The following is a 20,806-nucleotide window of genomic DNA, read 5'->3' as shown; positions in this document are numbered from 1 at the left end:
CCTCCTCTCCGAGGACAAGCTTACATAGTAATAAAAGGTGCTGAGCAAACTGCCAAGGGAGGGAAGCAACCAATGGTCCCACCTATGAACTGCAATAATGACAGCACAGCAAGCTATTCCCAAAGGTGTGACAGTGGCACTCATATCCTGGTGGTAACCAACAGCTGTCTAGTGTTGGACTTAGGGCCTGCTCAATAGAAGAGAAATTATGGATGGTACTGAAAATCTAGCCAACTAGCTAATGAGGTTATGGATCTTAGTAGATGAACCTACTTCTGCCACTTTACTAACCCAATAGGAGGATCAAGGTCATCCTCAACAATCTATCAAGTATGAGGCTGGCCTGAGTTTTATGAGACCCCATTGGAAGAAAGAACGAAAGAAAGAAAGAAAGAAAGAGGGAGGGAGAGAGGGAGAGAGAGAGAAAAGAAAAAAAGGAGAGTGACAGAAAAATCACTGTTTGAAGGACATGAGATCACCCAGCCTCATGTGTATCGGAGGAAAAAGAGTGAGAAACGTGTGGCAATCCCAATGATGGGTCAGAAAGAGAGGGAGTCACTAGAAATTCTGATGTCAGATGTCAGAGATCTAGAATGACTGAAACTTGGCCTAGAGGAACCATTTTAGACAGTGAATGTGAGCCAAGAGTAACTCAAGGTACCAAAAAGGTGCAGAAATTCAAAGGATGAAGATACTGTGTACACCAATCAACTAAGAACAAGTCACGGGGGCAGTGAAGATTTAGTAAAGACATTTAAAAAGGAAAATAAATAGTTTAATGATAAAAATTCTCACCATCAGTTTAAAAGCAAATTATGGGGCTGGAGAGATGGCTCAGCGGTTTAGAGCACTGGCTGCTCTTCCAGAGGTCCAGAGTTCAATTCCCAGCACCCAACATGGTGACTCACAATCATCTGCAATGAGATCTGGTGCCCTCTTCTACCCTGCAGGCATACATGCAGGCAGAACACGTATTCAAAATAAATAAATACATCTTAAAAAAAAAAAAAAGAAAGAAACCCTGTCTCGAAAAATCAGAAAAAAAGTAAATAATGTAAATAATGGTATCAGAGTTTTCAAGGATCATAAAGGAGGATGCTGGGCATCTCAAAGAAATAACAATTTAAAAGTCTGTGTGTAGGGTGCTGGAGAGGTGGCTTGTGGTTAAGAGACTCTGGTTTGGGCTGGAGAGATGGCTCAGTGGTTGAGGGCACTGGCTGCTCTTCCAGAGGTCCTGAGTTCAATTCCCAGCAACCGCACGGTGGCTCACAGCCATCTGTAATGAGATCTGGCGCCCTCCTCTGGCGTGTGGGCATATATGGAGGCAGAATATTGTATACATAATAAATAAATAAATAAATCTTTAAAAAAAAGAGACTCTGGTTTGATTCCCAGCACCCACATGGCTCCTCACAACAATCTGTTAACTTCAGTACCGTGGATCCAACACCCTCTTCTGACCTTCCTGGACACTGCATGAACACAGTACACATATATACAAGCAGGGAAAATACCTACACATAAAATAAAAAATGGGGGAAAAGTTTGGAGGTTGTCTTAGTTAAGGTTTTTATTGTTGTGAAGAGTGACCATGACCACGACAAATTTTATAAAGCAAACATTGAATTGGGGTAGCTTGCTTACAGTTTCAGAGGTTCAGCCCATTATCATCATGACAGGGAGTGTGGTATCATGAAGGCAGACATAGTGCTGGAGTAGCTGAAAGTCCTATACCTTGTAGGCAATAAGAAGTCAGCTGAGGAGCTGGGCAGTGGTGGCGCACGCCTTTAATCCCAGCACTTGGGAGGCAGAGACAGGTGGATCTCTGTGAGTTCGAGGCCAGCCTGTCTACAAGAGCTAGTTCCAGGACAGGAACCAAAAAGCTACGGAGAAACCCTGTCTCGAAAAATCCAAAAAAAAAAGAAGAAGAAGAAGAAGAAGAAGAAGAAGAAGAAGAAGAAGAAGAAGAAGAAGTCAGCTGAGACACTGGGTAGCATCCTGAGCATAGGAATCCTCAAAGCCCACCCCCATAGTGACTCACTTCCTCCATCAAGGCCATACCCACTCCAACAAAGCCACATCTCCTAATAGTGCCACTCCCTATAAGATTATGGGGGCCAATTACATTCAAACTACCACAGGAGTAGTCAGAAAAAGGTGTTGCAAAATAAGGCCCTGAAATTTCAGACCAAAGCGGGGAAAGAGAGAGAGAGAGAGCTCACAGGACCACATCAAAAAGTAGAAAGGCCGGGTCGTGGTGGCACACGCCTTTGCAGAGGCAGAGGCAGGCAAATAAATCTTCGTGAGTTCAAGGCCAACCTGGTCTTAGACCAGGACAGACTCCAAAACTACAGAGAAACCCTGTCTCGAAAAACCAAAAAAAGTAGAAAGATCTGTGTCAATTGAGATTCTGGTCTGTGATATCTGAGAACCTAGACCCTCACTTTCTGTCCTGGTCTAATGACCTTAGCTGTGAGAATTTGGGCAAATTATCAGCACTTTGTGCCTCAGTTTCCTCATCTACAAAATGTGATTTAAAATAGCATTTGTAGGGCTGGAAGATGGCTCAGCGGTTAAGAGAACTTGCTTTTGTAGAGGACCTCTGTCTGGTTTTCAGAACCCACACCAGGCAGCTCACAACTGCGTGCCTGTAACTCCACTTCTGGGGAATCTGATACTCTCTTCTGAACCCCGAGGCTCCCCACACACAGGTGTGCATACCACTGTGCACACACGCATACACACAAGGGTGAAATACTTAAAAATAATAATAAGTAGGAACTGAAGAGATGGCTCAGTGGTTAGGAGCACGTATTGCTTTTGTTCAACCCAAGTTTGATTCCTAGCACCAACATGGCAGTTCACAATCCTCCATAATCCCACTTCTGGGAGATCCAATTCCCTTTTCTGACCTCCAAAAGTACCAGGCATGTATGTGGCACACAGACATACATGTAAGAAAAGCATTCATACATACAAAATAAATGAATCTAAATTTTTTAAAATAATAGTAAATATACAACTGAAGGTGATCTTACTTTCCTAAGAAAATCAGGATATATTACTCACATGAAAGTGTGGTTGCCAGGAATCGTGGTTCCAGCATTCAGGAGGCAGAAGCAGGCAAATCTTTTTTTTTTTTTTTTTTTTTTGGTTTTTCGAGACAGGGTTTCTCTGTGGTTTAGGAGCCTGTCCTGGAACTAGCTCTTGTAGACCAGGCTGGTCTCGAACTCACAGAGATCCGCCTGCCTCTGCCTCCCGAGTGCTGGGATTAAAGGCGTGCGCCACCACCGCCCGGCTAAGCAGGCAAATCTTTGAGTTCAAGACTAGTCTGATCTACATAGTGAGTTCCAGGTCAGCCAGAGCAACATAGTGAGACCTGGTCTCAAACAAATAAACAAGTAAAATCAAGAAACAAAAATTGTGGATAAGCATGTGTCATGTGAAAAATATCCTCGCCATGATGTTGTGTGTAAACTGCTTCAAAATGTGACCAAGTTGAGAGGAAAAATGCTGAAAGAATTTGGGCATTTTTTTTCCTCCATCAAGGACTCTTTTTTAATTCACTTGGTCAAATTTTACTGCATCACGGGTCCCAATTTAGAGAGACACAAAAGCTGGTCAGTTGTCAATTGACTACAGATATTTATGATTCCTTGTAATGTGTGTTTCTCTATGGGAACGGCAGAGGATCTAGGATAAGAAGATGACGCTAGCTGGGGTGCTGATTCCAGACTGCACAATTCATACTATCAGCCAGCAACAAAAGCCAGTCTGAGAAGAATCCAGGACTGAGACAACTTCAAGCTGTTTGTGGCAATGATGCACACTTGAAATCCTAGCATTGGGTTGATGGGGGAAAAAAAGGTTAGGAATCGATGGTCCTTCTCAGCTAGCAGCCAGTGCCACGATAGCTTAGGCTACACGAAAGCCTGCTTCAAACAAGAAAGCAAATGAACGTACTGAACTTTTTTTTTTGGTTTTTCGAGACAGGGTTTCTCTGTGGTTTTGGAGCCTAGCTCTTGTAGACCAGGCTGGTCTCAAACTCACAGAGATCCGCCTACCTCTGCCTCCCGAGTGCTGGGATTAAAGGCGTGTGCCACCACCGTCCGGCTGAGCTTTGAATGCTGGACTACCATACAGATCTTAGACATGCTTAAGATTTGGAGAGGTGGCTCAGTGGTGAGGAGCACACACTAACTTCAATTCCAAGCACCCATGTAGGGTGACTCACAGCTGCTCCAGAAGGAGTTGGGGGGAGGGGGTCCAATGTCTCTGGCTTTGAAGGGCACCCGCACTCATGTGCACAGACACATATGCATAATTTAAAAAAATCTAAAAAAGAGAGTGGTCTATATTTGGCTCAGACAAACCCTAGAGAAAAAAAGGTTCCGCTACAAGATTATAAAAGAAATGGCCTATCTAGATGACTCTGTGGGCTGTAAGTGCTCGCTTTGCAAACTTGAGGAGCTAAGTTTGATCCCTGGATCCCATAAGGGAACCAACACCTGAAAGTTGACCTTTGGCCTCCAAACTGTGCTGTGGCACATTCGCGTCTACACTCACACACATCACAGACACATGGTTGATAATAAATAAATCAAGTCAAACTTTAAAAAAGTATTATAAAAAAGGATATGACAACCGGGCAGTGGTGGCGCACACCTTTAATCCCAGCACTCGGGAGGCAGAGGCAGGCGGATCTCTGTGAGTTCGAGATCAGCCTGGTCTACAGAGCTAGTTCCAGGACAGGCTCCAAAGCCACAGAGAAACCCTGTCTCGAAAAACCAAAAAAAAAAAAAAAAAAAAAAAAAAGGATATGACTATCAAGGTTCGGAGTCCAGAAACAAGGCTAGTAGGAACAATCCATGAGATATCCTGATTGGTTTTCATCAGCACCCTACCCAGGAGACATGAAGTACAATGCAAACGATCGGGTAGATGATGCTAAATCTGAGAGCACAAATGGGAATCTGTATTAATATGGTACCCAGTCTGGACAGAGCATTTGTATCTCAGGCTGTGGTAGAGGAAGCAAGAGTCAAGCCTTGAGAAGGGGTTGGTGTGTTGGCGCACCCCTTTTAATGGGGTACCCTACCTTCCTTCTTTACTTCATTTTCTTTTGTACTCCTCTAGGTAGGCTGCCTTTATCTCCCAACTGACATGTCTGGTTTTGGTGGGTTTTTTTTTTTTTTTTTTTTTTGGATTTTCAAGACAGGGTTTCTCCATAGCTTTTGGTTCCTGTCCTGGAACTAGCTCTTGTAGACCAGGCTGGCCTCGAACTCACAGAAATCAGCCTGCCTCTGCCTCCCAAGTGCTGGGATTAAAGGCGTGCGCCACCACCGCCTGACTTCAACTGACATGTCTGAAGTAGCCCCTCCATCCTTCCATCCTGGCAAGCTTGCTGAGACCTCAAGCCTCAGCTTCTCTCCCAGCCCTCCTCCTTTAAAAGCTAGTGTTAAGGATGGAAGAGCAACTCAGTCATAGAGCACTTGTTTAGCGTGTGTGACACCTGAGGTTCTCTTTTCACCTCTCCTGCACACAAAAAAGTTGATGTTAATCCATATAATAACCATCCTCCCTGTGCTCCCAAAATAACTAGATATACAAAAATGACAGAGAGGGAGTAACGGACAAGTCGTTGCATTCTTGTTATTATAGAACATAGTGCGGACTATAGCTTAAGCCTTTCATACAATCTATTCCATCTATTCTGACTCCAAATGCGTGATGTCATTTGGAAGAGAAATGCACATACAGAGCTCAACAGACACCCGGTAGGAAACACATAAGCCTCTCCCTGCAGCCTAACGGTACAGAAGCTGCTGCGGCTTGGGTCTGCAGCACAAATCACCAGCCCCTGCTTCACTGAACTAAGAGAATGGTGGATGGGAGCAAGAATTCACTGTGCTTCCCCTGCTGGGCCTCTTTGCACCTCCAAACTGCCTGTTCCATCTCTCTATTCTTTACATCACTTGCTCTCTAGTTGACTCTGTGCTTCTTCTCCCCTTCGCTCCCCTCCCCTTATAGACCCTTAAAATGTCCTCGCTTATCTACTTCCAGATTCTCACTGCTCTTCTGCAAAACCTGGCTAGCGTTAGCTGTCCATTTTGCCAGAAAGAATAAATACTCATTTGCACATGGCTCAGCAACCCCTTCACTGGACTCCGTACCCTTCCCCCGTTCTCTTCTGTTCCATTCACCTCCATTTCAGACCTCCTCTCCCTCTTCTGTCAGAGTAAAGAAAGGCTCTTCTAGGCAGCACAATGGCTGGCACTCCGAGGAAGCCCAGATCATCCCACGCAGCCCCTGCACATACTCCACTGTCCCTTTGCCAAAAAAGACCTGGACGCCTGGAATGGTGTGAGTCGTGCCAGAAGACAGGATGCGAAGGGAAAGGCAAGAGGGCAGAAGAGCGGATTGTATAACACCCCTTAAGCTGAGCCCCCCCGATCTGCAGAGCCCCGGGCCCTGAGGACGACAGCCGGCTCTGCACACACCACTCCTCTCTGCCACACTCGCTCTTTCTCCGACCTGCTCTGTGTAGTAAAACAATCGCTCCCCCAGGACTGCAGTCAGAGGTTCTGACACTGCGAGAATGCACCGGCTGGGGAAGCCTTCACATCCCGCCAAGGGGGCACAAGTAGATTGCGGGCACAAAGATGATTTTGAGATGCCCACAATAACCGGACCAGATAACGGTCCTGGATTGATATAGGGGATCCACATTGCTCCTGCACAATCAGGCAGTGTTTCTCGACACACACACACACACACACACACACACACACACACACACACACGATGCTCTGAGATGATGCCACCAGTATCCAGCAATCCAGCATCTCACTCCGGGGCCCTGGTGCTGAGCTCCCACACAACTAGGTACAACCAGGGCGATGGCCCACGGGCCCTTCTTTTTCAGTGCGTATATGGGACCCAATGGGGATGAGAGTCGCGCATATCCCAGGAGTCCTATGAGAGATCTGAAGTCCTCTGGCCTCCTTCATCACCCGGATTCGATCCCCTGCCCCCCAGTACTGGGTCTAGTTCAGACTAAGGTCGCAGTCCCCCACTCTCTAACCCCGAGACCTCACCTGTGTGGGTCCTGGTGAAGGGACGCGGATCCCGAGCCTCAGCCGGACACCCCCATGCACCGGCTAGCAGGAGCCCGGTGCAGCGCAGCGACAGCGGCAGGCCAGCCAGCGAGTGCTACCCCGCTGCTCCGGCGGCGCCGGGTCCCCGCGCTCGTGCCCGAGCTCCCGGAGGCGCGCTCGCACTCGGGCACCCGCCCAACGGGCGCGCCCAAAGCCTGAACGTCATCCTCTCGTGAACATTCATAGCTTTCCTTGGAGCACGTGGACCTGCCTTTATTAATATTTATGAATTGCCGTTTCTCCCTTCTTTGATAACGGCCCTTCTGCTTCCCACATGAATATTCAGAAGCTCCGAGGTGGTGGGGGCGTGCAATCGCTACCAATATGGATTCTTCAGAGGGCCTAACACTAGGTTTTGTATAAAAATGCAGGCAAATCTGGACTCCCCTTTCTGTCGTAGTAGAGGTTGAAGTGGACAGGCCAAGGGATGTGCCTTTTCCCAAAGTGGCACATAGCTCAAGGTCAAGGCGGGGTGGTTGGGTCACCCAAAACGGTGGAACGCAAGTAAGAGATCTGAGTAAGAGGATTCCAGGATTAGAAAAACTTCAGCTGATAGAGGAAAATTCAAGACATGGAAATATGGAAGACCCCCTAGAGCCTATGTACCTCACTCACTGATGTGCTCATATAAATCTGTGCTTATCGATGCTATCCAATATGAAATCTAATAAGAAAGATGATGTACAAAAAAAAAAAAGGAGCGCACAAGAGAGGCACGTCTGCCTGGAGACTCCTACTTTTGTCTGATGGTAAGGATGGCAGCCTAGAGGTGAAGGGGTCTTTGTTCGTTTATGTACTCTTTATCACCAACAGATCAGACATGAGGAGGAGGTGAAGCAGGGGGACATCTTCAATGAAGTAAGAAGAGGGGCTAGCCATTCTGCCCTTCTGGTATTAGAAACATGAGAATATTCTTATTAGGAAGGAGGGCAGTTTAAAGATCCTAACTTGAAGCCAGTGAGATGGCCCAGCAGGCGAAAGGTGCTTGCTGTACAAGCCTGAGAGCTGTGATCTGGGTTCAATCCTGGGGTCCCACAGGAAGGTGGAAGGAGAGAACTAAGTCCGCAAAGTTTCCCTCCGACCTCCACATGCGCATGCTCTGTAGTGAGTGCACCCGTACACACGATACAGTAGTAACAAAGAGATTTTAAATTCTGTTTTCCTGGTATCAAAAGTGGTTTTGTGAGCCGGGCGGTGGTGGCGCACGCCTTTAATCCCAGCACTTGGGAGGCAGAGGCAAGCGGATCTCTGTGAGTTCGAGACCAGCCTGGTCTATAAGAGCTAGTTCCAGGACAGGCTCCAAAACCACAGAGAAACCCTGTCTCAAAAAACCAAAAAAAAAAAAGAGTAATTTAAAAAAAAAAATGGGCTGGAGAGATGGCTCAGAGGTTAAGAGAACTGACTGCTGTTCCGGAGGTCCTGAGTTCAATTCCCAGCAACCACATGATGGCTCACACCCAACTATAATGGGATCTGGTGCCCAGAACACTATATACATAATAAATAAATTTTTTTTAAAAAAAAAAGTGGTTTTGTGACCTTGGGAAAATTATACCCGCTGCGGCTCACATCCTCCCCTACAATGAGGGTAATCAGAGCTCCCACACCTGAAGCCTGTTACGAAATTAAAGGGAAGGAATTCATGTGAGCACTGCCAGGCAGGTGGGAAGGAGAGCTGGCTGCTTCTCCTCCTTAACAGAGGCCTTAATGTACTCTTTTATGCTGGCTTTGTTTGTTTGTTTGGTGGTGGCGGCGGCATCATTCAGTGCATCAGTGCGTCACGTAGGTGACAGTGGCCTCTGACTCTCTGTGTAGCCCAGGGGTGACCTTGAACCACTGATGCTTCGGTCTCCACCTCCCAAGTGTCGGGATTACAGATGTGTGCCATCACGCCTGGTTCCTGAATTTGTATTATGTTGCTGGGGATGGACCCTGGGACTTTGTGCATGCTAGGCAGGCACTCTAGCAACTGAGCCACACTCCCAACCCCTAGAAATTACTTCTCCAAGCCAGAGAGATGGTTCAGCAGTTAAGAGCACTAACTGTTCTTGCAGAAGACCTGGGTCAATTAACGGAACACACAGCAGGCACCTCAACAGCCTGTAATTCTAGTTCCAGGAGATACTAGAGCCCCTTTGGACTTCCAAGTGCCCCTGCAACTCAAATGCTGTGACTATATACTCTCAGGCATAAACAAAGAGTTATTACACAAAGAAATACATCTTTTCCTGGAAGGTGGTGGTGCACGCCTTTAATCCCAGCACTTGGGAGGCAGAGGCAGGCGGATCTCTGTGGGTTCGAGACCAGCCTGGTCTACAAGAGCTAGTTCCAGGACAGGCTCCAAAGCCACAGAGAAACCCTGTCTCAAAAAACCATTGGTCTTTGAGAATACTCAGAATTTTGGCTTTTTTGGGAGGTGGGGAGGTTCTGAGACAAGGTTTCTGTGTTGCCCTGGCTGTGCTAGAACTCACTCTGTAGACCAGGCTGGCCTCAGTCTCACAGAGATCCACCTGCCTCTGCCTCCCAAGTGCAGGGATTAAAGGCATGCATCACCACTGCCCAGTTAAAAATACTCAGTTTCAAACCCTAATGTTCAAGCTGAATGTGTTAACATAGGTCTATGATCCCAGCACTCGAGATGCTAAAACAGAAGGATTGTAACTTCAGGGCTAGCCTGGACCAAATGACATAAAACAATGTACAATGCCTAGACTATGGTAAGTATTTAATAAGCTAGTTATTTTGTTGTTGGTTTTGTGAGGATTTGAAAAGCACTACATGAGGCCTGGTGATCTAGACACATGGGTGAGAATGCTCTGAATGTGAAACAAGTTAGTCTCTCAGCCTTATTTTATATGATAAACATGTATAACATAAAAGTTTACCATTTTAATAATTATGTTATACCCAGATCACAGAGTCCCACCCAAAACCAACTAGGAGACCGAGTGGTTTTTGTATGTAAAAGCAAAGATCCTTTATTCTTACACAAGTGTGCAAACTCAGATTCTCCATGTGTCCAACATATTGAAGTGGTCTGAGAGCCCCGAGCTCAGTAAGGGTTGGGTTTCTATAGTAGCAAAGGTGGGGGTGCAGGATTTCTGAGGTTCAGGAGCCCTGTTTGGTTGACATTTGTCTAGGAGTGTCCTGGTGAAAAGCAATGGGTGTTTGTTGCCAGGTGGTTTTATCTACAATGGTTGGAATGTTAGAATTTCCTTTGGATGGCCTGTTCCTGGGTGGTACCTGGGTGATCTCAATTTGTGATCTTTTTTGGAACCAGGTATTGCCTTAGTGTAAACTACTGAGACTCAGGCCTCTATTGAGCTTGTCATGGTTGGGTCCTACAGTTTAATTGAACAATGCAGGGCTATTAAGGACTTTAATACTAGTGAGGCAACCATTGCCATTCTCCTGCTGTGTAATGTTTTTATCATCCACAATGGAAAATTTTTCTTCCTTTTTTTTAATTTTTATTTATTTATTATATATACAACATTCCTTCCATGTATGCTTGAATGCCAGAAGAGGGCACCAGATCTCATTATAGATGGCTGTGAGCCACCATGTGGTTGCTGGGAATTGAACTCAGGACCTCTGGAAGAGCAGTCAGTGCTCTTAACCTCTGGGCCATCTCTCCAGCTCCCCCAATAAAAAATTTTTTAAAAATTTCTTTTATCTTTAAATTAAAAAAAATTGCATGTGCTGGGTGGTGGTGGCGCACGCCTTTAATCCCAGCACTCGGGAGGCTGAGGCAGGCAGATCTCTGTGAGTTCGAGGCCAGCCTGGTCTACACATTTTTTAAAAAGTTCTCATCTACCAAATTAATGTTTTCTACTGACCCCAGGGAGCAAAGATCTTCACCAGCATCACAATCTTTTGTTTATGTGCTGGCCTCATGGGGACCTTAGCAGCAGCCATTACTATCTTCTTCGATGCCTGCTCAGCCTATTTATTTATTGGCAGCCCTGACAACCTGCTGCCGCTGGGCTTTCCAAACTAACTTCTGGTTTCTGATTCATCTTGGTCCTTTTATCAACAAGAGGTGCATAAGCCTCAGGCAGCTGGAATTTGATTGCACGATGGGTTCTTTCCTTTTGAATTTCTTCCGACTGTCCTTTTGGCACTTGCATTTGTAGAAGACGGTGTCCAGAGGTTTCCTTCTAGAAAGGAATGTGGACTCGCATTCTGCATGAAGAAATTGGAAAATCTTCCTGATGGTCTGGCGTAGCACTACCTGGGTCTGGGGTAGATCTTCTACCTGTTGAAACAGTTTCACCTTCATAGTGAGGGCTGCAGGCAGAGGAAAGATGGTGGAGAACTCCATATTATTATTATTATTATTATTATTATCATCATCATCATCATTATCATTATTATTATTTTGAGATAGGGTGTATCTCACTGAATGTAGGGTTCCTTGATTTGGCTAGGCTGCCAAGGAAGCTCTAGAAATCTACCTGTTTGTTTGTCTTTTTCTTCAGGCCCAGCTGTGAGACAGTTGCTCCCCACTGTGGCCAGCTTTCCTGCGGATGTTGGGGTCGAAACTCAAAACCTGATGCCTGTACTACAAGCACATTACTGACTGGGCCAATCTACACACACACACACACACACACACTACACACTAGTTGATTTATTTAATTTTTTTTTTTTTTTTTTGTAAATCTTTGTTCTCTTCTGGGGATCCAACCCAGGCCTGACACGTGGTAGGCGAATACCCTATCAGTGCACTGTACCAGAGTGCCACAAATAGAAACTCAGCCAGATCCCTGAGATAAGCAACTCACCTCACAGTGTAGCTGCCCTGGTAGAGTGTTTGCTAACCCACATGAAACTTTTGGTTCAATTGTCAGTACCACATAAACCATGGAATATATGCCTGCAATTCCAGCACATGGGAGGGGGAAGGGAGGGGATCTGAAGTTCAAAGCCATCCTTGGTTGCTGTGCTAGTTTGACATGTCTGAAACGGGAATTGCCCGGATCACATTAGGAGCTTGTCTTGATTGTTAATTTATGTAAGGTGAAACGTAGCACAAATAATAAACCCGGTAACATATATTGGAGTTCAAGCTGAAGATAAGAAAAGCAAAGCAGCCAACCACTAGAGAGACCTCTTGCCTCTACCAAACCTGCAGACCAAAAGGGCGAGATCCAGTGTCCATGAAACCTCAGGCTCCACACTCCACTGAGTTCCTGTGTCTTCCTGTTTATATTCCTCTCTACACCCAGCCATTTCCCTCTTGTGTCCACCTCCCTTGTGCTGGGATACTGGAATTGAAGCTGTGAACCACCACCACCTGTTTCTGTTTCTGGACTGAGTTTGTATAGCTCAGGGTAGCCTTGAACTCATGGAGATCCACCTGCTTCTTTCTCTGAGTCCTGGGATTAAAGGTGTGTGCCATCAGTCCACGGCCTGTATGGCTGACTAGTGCGGCTGCTTTGCCCTCTGATCTTCAGGCAAGCTTTATTTATTAAAACACAAATAACATACCACTAGAGAGAAATAAACTCCTTCCTTCCCTGAGCTGTTTTGGCAGTGGTATTTGTCACAGCAGCAGAATGAAAGTAGAACAGCTACATGGTGAGTTCTAGGCCTGTGCAAGGCACCACGCACGTGCACGCAAGCATGCATGTAAACACAAAAAGAAGAAAAAGAGAGAGGGCAGACGAGGAAGGGGAGGGGAAAAAGCCAAGAGTCTCAGAACACAGCATTTAAAGGTCATGTAGTCTAAACCACCTGTCTGAAATACAAACCAACATTACTCCGGGACTGTGCTACTGTGCTAATACAGAACTGGACGCCACAAGGCTGTCCTCAATGCCCTTTTTGAATGGCCTTTAAGGCTAGAGATTGATTTTGAGATTAGAAAGCCAGTGACCACAGAATATACAGTATACAGGTCAGCATGCTTTATGTTCTTCACAAGGTTTACTTTTGAAAAAGTGAGTTCCCATGGCATTCTGAAAAATGAGTCACCAGGCCTTTATTGAAAACCTATGTAAGAACTGGGGATGTAGCTTAGTGGTAGAATATTTGCCTGACATGTATATGTCCCTAGATTCAGTACACACTACAAGAAAGGAAGAAAGAAAGAAAGAAAGAAAGAATCGGCATCAGTCATAGTCCCAAATAAAAATAAACAAAAAACTCATACAATAAAAATAAACAAATAAACTCATATATATTTTCTTTCTTCTTCCTCTCTTCCTCTCCCTCCTCCTCTTTTTCTTCTTTTTCTTCCTCCTCCTCTTCCTCCTCCTCCCCCCTTCCTCTTCTTCTTCCTCCTCTTCTCTTTCAAGAAGCCCTAGCTATCCTGGAATTCATTTTGTAGACCAGACTGGCCTTGGAATCACAGAGATCTGTCTGTCTCTACCTTCTGCCTCCCAAGTGCTGGAATTAAAAGAGTGCACCATCACTGCCTGGCAAACTCATATTTTCTTATTTTTTAATTCAGTCCTGTGGGGCAGGGAGGTCAAATCTTGTGTATACCTGGCAAGCGTGTTTCTTCTGTGCTATATCCCCAACTATCTTCTGAGACTCAGTCACTCTAGGCCAGGCTTGAGATCATCCTGCCTAAATCTCCTAAGTAGTTGAAATTACAAAATTGTGCCACAGGTCTGGATTATTCATCTCCGTCGTGTGTGTGTGTGTGTGTGTGTGTGTGTGTGTGTGTGAGAGAGAGAGAGAGAGAGAGAGAGAGAGAGAGAGAGAGAAAGAAAAGTCTTACTATCTATCTCTAGCCAGGCTGGAACTCACCTTGAATTCACAGACTTTGGTCTTTGTCAAACTCCTGGAGTGCTGAGATTAAAGACATGTGACACCGTGTCTGGCCATCTCTATCTTAAAGAGATGATTAAATATCCCTCTTTCCCTCTCCCCCCTCCTTCTTTCTTCTTCCTCTCTCCCTCCTTCCCCCACTTTAAAGTGTGGATCTCAGATTATATCCCATGCTGGCCTTGAACTCACTATACAGCCTGCTTTGAACTCACAGTAACTCCCATCTCAGCCTTCCAAGCACTGAGATGCTGTGTAGTTATTTCCTCTGAATTGTAGGAGTTACTCTTGAAGGGAGGCAATGACTCAGGAAGCAAATGAAATACCCAAGGTTCAGGAAGCTCCTGAAAGATACAAGATTCATTGGTCCCCTCCTAAGTTATATAAGCAGGAACAATTGCCGGAGAGGAGACTGACCAGCCACATTATCTATAAATTGTGCAGGGAGCTCCAGGGAGCTTTTGGTCACCCATGCTGGAGTGGGCTTTTCAGTGACTTTTAAATTACCCACGTTCCTACAAGGAACCATTCATCTGTGCCCCACATAATTACCCCAATTATGCTGGCTCACTGAGATAGAGGTGTGTAGAATTGTTGCTCTGGCCTGTTGTTGATACCTTACCTTGGGTGAATAGACCTGTTCACATCTCCCAGGAAAGGTTACACAATATGGGCATGAATCACTACATCAGCTCATCCTTAATCTCTTGTGCTGATGAAAACTCCCTGGTTTGTTATCACAAGGGAAACAGCATATTCCCCAAGTTTCAAAATCTATTCTTAGCTACCTCATCAGCAAGCAATTATTTTCTACCACAAAACAAATGTGCTGGGAAACAGACCGTCTTACTTTAAAAGAGAATTAACAGTTATATAGAAATTGATAGTAAATCATTCCAGACTGCTGAAAAGCATAAAATACCTGGGTGTAACGATGCATGCCTGTGATCTCCGTTTTTGTTGCTGTTTTGCTTTTTGAGAAAGGGTTTCTTTGTGTACCCTTGGGTGTCCTGGAACTCGCTCTGTAGTCCAGGCCTGCCTCAGCCTCCCAGGTACTGGAATTAAAGGCATGTGCCACCAACGTCTGGCTTGTGATCTCAGTCTTTAGCGGGTGGGAAGCAGGAGTAGCAGGTCATCCTCAACTACACAGTCATTTTCCTACCTGGGTTACATGAGAACATGCCTCAAAAAACAAACAAACAAACAACCTTTCCAAAATACACAAACTAGCTAATGAAGTTTCATCCCCCCAAAAAATGAAAATTCCTATAGCACAAATGTAATATTTTTTATTTTGGTTTTGGGTGGGGTGCTTTTGTTTGTTTTTTGAGATGGGCTTTGCTAACATTCCCTAGGCTGGCTGGAACTTACTAGGTAGCCCAATCTGGCATTGAACTCAAAGTGATCCTCTTGCCCCAGGCTTCCAAGATCTCAGAATTCAGGCATTTGCTGCCATATCTCTCATGAGTTTGGGGCTAGAGATACAGTTTAGTTGTAGGGCATTTGCCTGTGCCTAGACCCTAGGCTTTATCCTGAGTACCATGAGAGTTGGGGAGCAGCAAGGGTGGCAGTGTTCAGCTTGTAATTTGAGCACAAGAGGCTAGAAGGCAGGACCACCAAGAGTCTGACCAGGCTATGAGTGAGACCCTGTTTCAAACAAGCAAAATAAAAACAAAATGGGAAATATGTTTCCCATTATTTGGAAAACTTTTAGATCTTCAGTGGTCAAAGAGAAAAACCAGTCTTCCATGCTCTGTGGCTAAGTGACTTACCAATACAGATCAGCATGTGCCTGGGCTGAAGAAGACATAAGATGTCTGAGACAATAGTGTCATGGAGATGGGATACTCACTTGAGGGAAACTTTGGGCGCCCGGTTTAATCAGAGATTCCATTTGTATTAAACCTTAGGACCAACTCCCACTGTTTCCAGCCTTAGACTCATCTCTGTTTCTGCTCCCTTCCACATGCCCAGGTATCAGAAAAGTAATGATTCAGAAATGAACGCGAGGAAATGAAAATGGCATAGAATGTTACCATCCCATTGCACTTATCTAGTCAAATAACAATCACTTGACCACCAGCACATCTGCAGAGCCCAGCATGCCGTGCAAGTGCTGCTCCAGGCCACAGCTGTCCGGCTGAAGTCCTCGGCCTTGAATCATGACAGTGTTCAGCACTGTGAAAATGATGAGAGGAGAACGCCCATGTCCCCTGAAGCCTCACTTGTGGCAGTTAGTGCTACCCACAGAGTCAGTGCAGGCAGGAGTTAAGCAGGCCAATCTCCCCTGGTTGTCATACTTTATCAGGTGAGAGCTTACCAACCCTAAACTCCAGGCCTTGAAGGAAAGGTGTTCTCAGTAGGTGGGGAATACAGTTACTCCGATAAACACTGTTCGCTTAACCAAACTCGCATTAGCCTCCTAAACCTCTTTTAGCCACATTTATGCACCTCCTTATAAAAACCTAGTTTTACCAAAAATACTGCTAGGGTTGGGCGGTGGTGGCGCACGCTTTTAATCCCAGCACTTGGGAGGCAGAGGAAGGCGGATCTCTGTGAATTTGAGGCCAGCCTGGTCTACAAGAGCTAGTTCCAGGACAGGCTCCAAAGCTACAGAGAAACCCTGTCTCAAAACACCAAAAAAAAAAAAAAAGAAAGAAAGAAAAAGAAAAAAGAAAAGAAAGGAAGGAAGGAAGAAAGAAAAAACTGCACTTAACAAATGCTGCAATAAATATCACTGAATTTTTTAAATTGTGTGTGTGTGATTGTGTGTGGTGTGTGGTTGGTTATAAGTTGAGCTCCAGTAGTCATTAGACTTAGAGGCAAGTGCCCTTACCTTGACAATTTTTAAGTTCTTAAAAATATGAGAGGAGAGAGATGGAGAGACAGAGACTGAGGGAAGGGGACAGATGATGTTATATGAAATTCCTGACATGGCATAGCACTGAAGCTGGGTTTCGGAGAGGAAACTTTCACTGTTGGCTGTTGATTGGATGCCTGGGCCGTAATACAAGCCTGTGTTGCAGACTGCTGTCTTAGAGACACACAAAGCAGCTGGGCACAGAATGAATAGAAAACCAGAAGCTTTGGGAGGCTTGGCAACCTCAGATTGTTGAAATCTGCATATTCAAATCAATCCAGATTCTTTCCAGGTTCAGATCTATTCATTGTGTATAACAACAGAACAAGAATGAGACACAAAGCACACGAACCAGAGAGAGCTCATGCCTCACCTCTTAGGAGAGGTTCCACGCAAGCCCGAGAATAGCAACCTTCTTTAAAGCCAAAAGAAATGAGTAGAATCACTCTTAAATCTTTCTGCTTACCTTGTTTAGAACAGAAATCTCTCGATGTCTACCATTGCTTTTGAGATATGGAAGAATTCCCAGTGTGGTGTGTCATGTTTTATGGGATTGTGGGAGATCTAACCTGATCACATTAAAAGCTTCTCTGAACTCGAGGGGAAGAAGAAGGGCTCATTGGCAAAACTCCTGAGTCTGGGCTCAGCAGCAGCTTTACCATTAGCTCTCTGGGTGACCTGTGGAAACTTACCTTTTTATTTATTTATTTATTTATTTATTTATTTTTGAGACAAAGTCTGATTCCTTAGCCCAAGTTCATCTGGAACTCACTATATCTCCATATTGGTCTCAAACTTCCAACAACCTCTCTTCTGCTTTAACTTCTTGAGTGCTAAAATTTTTATTTTTGTTTTTTTGGGGGGGCTTGTGTATGTTTCTTGGGGTTTGTTTATTTTTTTTTTTATTTTTTGAGACAAGGTTTCTCCGTAGCTTTTGGTTCCTGTCCTGGAACTAGCTCTTGTAGACCAGGCTGGCCTCGAACTCACAGAGATCTGCCTGCCTCTGCCTCCTGAGGGCTGGGATTAAAGGCATGTGCCACCACCGCCCGGCTTATTTTTCTTTCTTTTCTTTGTTTGCTCTGGTCTACAAGAGCTAGTTCCAGGACAGGCTCCAAAACCACAGAGAAACCCTGTCTTGAAAAACCAAAAAACAAAAACAAAAAAAAAATGAGTATTAGTATTAGGGCTCAGAAAATAATCCCTGGTTTGATCTTCATTGGGTATGGGAGGGGAGGGTTTTTTCTCTGAAAGTACTTATTTGCTTTTATATGTGTTTAAGTGTTTTGTCTGTATGTATGCAAGTGTACTATTTGCATGCCTGGTGCCCGCAGAAGCCAGAAGAGGACATCAGATCTCTTGGAACTGGAGTTTATAAATGGTTGTGAGCCACCATATAGGTGCTGGGGGCCAAACTTGGGCCCTCTGCAAGGGCAGCAACTGCTCATAGCAATGGAGCCATCTCTCCAGCTATTGTGTGTGGGTTTGTGCACACGTCCTCTGAGGCCAGAAGAAGATATTAGGTTCTCTGGAGCCGGAGTTACAGGCAGTTGTGTGCCTCCCTAAATGACTGTTGGAAAGAGAGCTTGGATCTTTTTCAAGAGCAGTGCACACTCTTAACTGATTCATCTCTCCAATCCTGTGGCATCTTGAATAAGTATGGCCCTAGTAGGCTCATATATTTGGATGCTTAGTCAGGAGGTGACACTATTTGAAAGAATTAGAAGGATTAGGAGTTATGGAGGAAGTGTGTCACTGGAGGTAGCCTTTGACATTTCAAAAGCCAAGACAAGTTCAGAGTCTCTCTCTTGGCCTGTGGATCAGGATGTAGCTTTCAGCTACTGCTTCAGTACCATGCTTAGCTGCCACCATGCTCCCTGACATGATGATAATGGACTAACCTCTGAAACTGTAAGCACAAGACCTCAGTTAAATGTTTTCTATTATAAGTGTTGCCCTGGCATCCAGGCAGAAGTAGTGCACCCTTTAATCCCAGCACTCAGGAGGCAGAGGCAGGCAGATCTCTGTAAGTTCAAGGCCAGCCTGGTCTACAAGAGCTAGTTCCAGGACAGGCTCCAAAAGCTACAGAGAAACCCTGTCTTGAAAAATAAAAGAAAACAAACAACAAAGAAAAAAGACAGTCTTGTGGCATTGGAGAGATGGATCATTGACAGCACAGGAGGAATTGAACTCAATTCCAAGCACACATATACATTCAGGCAAAACACCCACACTCATTAAATAAAGAAAAACGAAGAATAGTAAAGTAAGGGTGGAGAAATGGCTGAGCAGTGAAGAGCACTTAATTCAGTTTCCAGCACCCAGGTAGGACACCTTACAACTACTGTGACTCCTAGGGACTCAACACCTACCCCTGGCTTTTGTTAGTACCTATACCCACATGCACACACACATACCATTAAAAAGTAATAATAATAAATTTGGAAAAAATAGAGTAAATCTTTAAAAGGGGTAGAACTCCCCGTACCCAGACTGGCCTTGAACTTTCTGTGTAACTGAATGTGAGCTTAAACTTCTCTTCCTGCCTTCGCTGTCCAAGCGTGGGGATTACTATGACATCATCCATCCTTGGCCTTCATAGGCACCATTTCTTTACCTGATCATACTGTGCAGACTGTGACATCTGATATGCCATAAATAAAGTATAAAATGTATGAGATGGCTCAGTGGTTAAGAGCACTGCCTGCCCTTCCGAAGGTCCTGAATTCAGGCCCCAGCAACCACATGGAGACTCACAACCATCTGTAATGAGATCTGGTGCCCTCTTCTGGCCTGCAGGCACACATGCAGACAGAATACTGAGAATACTATATATATATAATAAATAGATTTTTTAAAATGTATATATATATACATACACGCACACACACACACAAAATCTGGTATCCAAATGCTCCTATACACAAAAACAATTGAGACTGAAGAGATGACTCAAAGCACGCACTGCTCTTGCAGAGGAGCAGAGTTCAGTTCTCAGCACCCTCGTGGCACTCACAACTATGAGTAACTCGAGTTCCAAGGGATTGGATGACTTCTTCTTCATCATTACACAGACACACAGGCAAAACAGTCATACACAAGAAAAAGAAAAGTCCTTAAAACAAAATAGCAGGAATAGCCTAAATGTTTTTCAAGAAATGAGTCAATATATATGAGTATAATCTCTGGCACTTGGGAGGCTGAGTACTTCAGAGCACAAAAATAGCCTGGGATGGAATTAGAAAACACTATCCTGAGTGAGATAACCCAAACCCCCAAAAAATGAATATGGTATGTACTCACTCATAAGTGGATACTAGCCATAAACAAAGGACATTGAGCCTATTGTCCATGATCCTAGATAAGCTAAATAATAAGGTGAACCCAAAGAAAGACATATATAGACCCACCTGGGAATTGGAAACAGACAAGATCGCCTGACAAAATTGGGAGCATGGGGGCGGGGGTAGAGGAAGAGGAGAAGGTGAGGGTTGAAGAGATCTTAAGGGAATGGGATAGTCGAGATGGAGAAAGGACAGATATGAGAGCAAGGAAAGAAATACCTTGATTGAGGGAGTCATTATGGGGTTAGCAAGAATCCTGGCTCTAGAAAAATTCCCAGGAATCCACAGGATGACCCCAGTTAAGACCCTAAGCAATAGAGGAGAGGGTGCCTGAACTGGCCTTTCCGTGTAGTCAGACTGATGACCATCTTAAATATCACCATAGAACCTTCATCCAACAACAGATGGAAACAGAGGCAGAGAACCACATCAGATCACTGGACTGAGCTCCCATGGTCTGGTTGAAGAGCGGAAGGAGGGAGAATATGAGCAAGTAGGTCAAGACCATGAGGGGTTCACCCACTGAGACAGTTTGCCTGAGCTAATGGGAGCTCAACAACTCCAACTGGACTGGGAGGGAACGAGCATGGGATCAAACTAGTCCCTCTGAATGTGGCTGACAGTTGGGGCAGACTGAGGGGCCACTCATAGTGGCACTGGGATTTGTCTCT

At 45.0% G+C, this 20,806-nt stretch overlaps 1 protein-coding gene across 2 annotated transcripts in view; it reads right to left on the bottom strand.

Annotated features, from left to right (window-relative positions):
• Positions 1–7,277, bottom strand: part of Fez1 (fasciculation and elongation protein zeta 1) — a 56,706-nt gene extending 49,429 nt beyond the window's left edge. The window contains exon 1 of one of the 2 annotated variants that reach the window (XM_041657812.1): positions 7,098–7,277. The gene's annotated coding sequence lies outside the window, so the exon portion shown is untranslated. The remainder of the gene's footprint in view (positions 1–7,097) is intronic. The other variant, XM_041657813.1, reaches the window with a different exon arrangement.
• Positions 7,278–20,806: the final 13,529 nt, after the last annotated feature.

This window comes from Microtus oregoni, unplaced genomic scaffold (genome assembly GCF_018167655.1).
Source record: "Microtus oregoni isolate MIOR12 unplaced genomic scaffold, Mior012 000008F_ref0000371, whole genome shotgun sequence".
NCBI lineage: Eukaryota > Metazoa > Chordata > Mammalia > Rodentia > Cricetidae > Microtus > Microtus oregoni.
The sequence above is the reverse complement of the archived record's forward strand: the minus strand, read 5'-3'. Positions and strand labels throughout refer to the sequence as shown.